The sequence below is a fragment of the Dermacentor silvarum genome, chromosome 4, assembly GCF_013339745.2.
Source record: "Dermacentor silvarum isolate Dsil-2018 chromosome 4, BIME_Dsil_1.4, whole genome shotgun sequence".
Classification (NCBI taxonomy): Eukaryota; Metazoa; Arthropoda; class Arachnida; order Ixodida; family Ixodidae; genus Dermacentor; species Dermacentor silvarum.
Genome location: NC_051157.2, coordinates 75890833 through 75892848, shown reverse-complemented (window position 1 = coordinate 75892848; position 2016 = coordinate 75890833). Strand labels below are relative to the sequence as shown.

The 2016-nt window shown below is 42.9% G+C and overlaps 1 non-coding gene across 1 annotated transcript; it reads right to left on the bottom strand.

Annotated features, from left to right (window-relative positions):
• Positions 1–366: 366 nt before the first annotated feature.
• On the bottom strand, positions 367–550 carry LOC119451119 (U2 spliceosomal RNA). Its single transcript, XR_005191679.1, has one exon. It is a non-coding gene; the product is annotated as a U2 spliceosomal RNA (small nuclear RNA).
• Positions 551–2016: the final 1466 nt, after the last annotated feature.

The following is a 2016-nucleotide window of genomic DNA, read 5'->3' as shown; positions in this document are numbered from 1 at the left end:
TACTCTATGATGCATTTCAATTTCTTTTGCAAGTAATGTCCGCCTTGTCGAGTAGACCAGCTCATGAACTAGAATTGTGTTATCTGCCGCAGGCAACCTTTCAAAATTTTTAAACGTGTTCACTGAAACACCCGTTATATGTACATCCGTCATTAAGATGCGTTGTGTTACATTCTGTAAGAGCTGTTTACATATGTCAAATTGAAGTCCTTTTATATCTTACCTACTGCCAAAGAATTGTAGTAAATTGTTTCATGTTTATGTTCTAGTAATAAAATGTTCCTCGTTTTTTACAGCGAAGCTGTATTTGGCTAGGTTCTGAAAATTTTTGCGTCCGTCTAACGAGTCGCATCGACCGAGAAATTTTCCCCATGGGCCGATCCCGAATATAGTGCGATACCGGGCCGACCCGCGGTGGAGGTGAAGCAGGCTTCAAGCCCTCCGCCAACGTGCAAAAAAAATTTGAATAACTTGGGTCCAAATACAACCCGCATCAGATATTAAGCTGATATGAACCGATACTACACTTTGACCTCCGTCGTCCATGTCTACGTTCGCACCATACACGTGTACGCCATCCTGCGTATTCAAACTAGTGCCTACCAATCTGAGTGCGTTCTGTCTCCTGACGTCATGCTCTACGTAGGCTCCGTTCATAGGCGTATCTACAGGGAGGGGGGGGGGGCACTATGAAGAGTGGGGGGGGGGCGCACAGTATGCCATTTGTCCCCCCCCCTTTCGCAAGTGGGCACTTTCGACTGTACGCTGGGAAGTCCAACTACAACGAAAGCTAAATTTTCGTTCTTAATAGGGTGGCCACGTAACTAATGCTTTTCTTTACTACGTATCCCCTGCTTGGACAGCGTGTATGGTGAAGGGTGGGATTCGCCAAAGACGCTCGTATTGCGGAGAAGGCGTGACGCTGGACAGTTCGATCCCGCTGTAACAAATTTCCGCTTCCGCCACTTGCATCATGCCCACTTTATTTTTTTGGGACTGGTTAACCGGCTAGCCGGCGATGGGAGAGGTCTGGAAAAAGTATTTTAATTAGTCGCGCCCAACGATTGATGTGCCTTGCGGCATGAAGTCATTGAATTATAAAATGTTGAAACTATTGAATCTCCGTCCAGAGATATTCTTCATAGCGTTGCAATCTCAATAGCTTATCACCATCAAAAATATCATCAAACCACTTACAGGTCCAACTGTAGAATTTCATTGTGTTATCACGACGCGATGTAAATATGTTCCTGAAAATGACCTTGGTCGAAGGTACATAGTTATTTCGATACCAATAGAACACTGAAATGAACTTTTTATGAAGGCATGTATCGCTTCTGATTTTGTCGATTTCATTTTCAGGAAGAGCTAAACTATTACTTGTTTCCCGGCAGGAGCAAGAACAGCAGATATTTCATGTTTTGAAGAAATTAAGGCCACTTTTTGGTGACGTGTACCAAAAATTTGAACTGTGTAGGTTGCTTATGTGCTCGTAAAAAAGTTACTGAATACTCGCTTTAATTCTCCCAAATTTTATGCGTTATACATGGCATTTAATTGCCCCCACCCCCCCTCTATATTCCCGGTAAACTATGCGTGGCACGGTGTTCATATTTATTCGATGTACGAAGCAATGTTCTGAGTGACGAGCGATTTATTCTTATTCTGTGTGGGTTCATTACAGCGTTTTGGGAAATTTCTCATTGAAGTGTTTCAGGGTGTCATACTGCCGCTAGTCGAAATGTTTCCCAGACTCCTAAACGAACTGCACGAGATACGGACTTGAAATTCCATAAAAATAGCGAGAATTTCAAGCACAATGCTTGCAAAACTCACTTTCCTGCTTAAAATGTAAGAGTTGCAGGAAATTTCTAAACTCTCGTTTTTCCATGTGTTTTCGTGCATCATACGAAATGCATAGTTTGTTTCTGCGTGCCCTCGGTGAGCTAACATGGCTACTTGCTTATATCTGGAGAAAATTAGGAGCATGGTATGGGCAATATGTATAGGCAATTT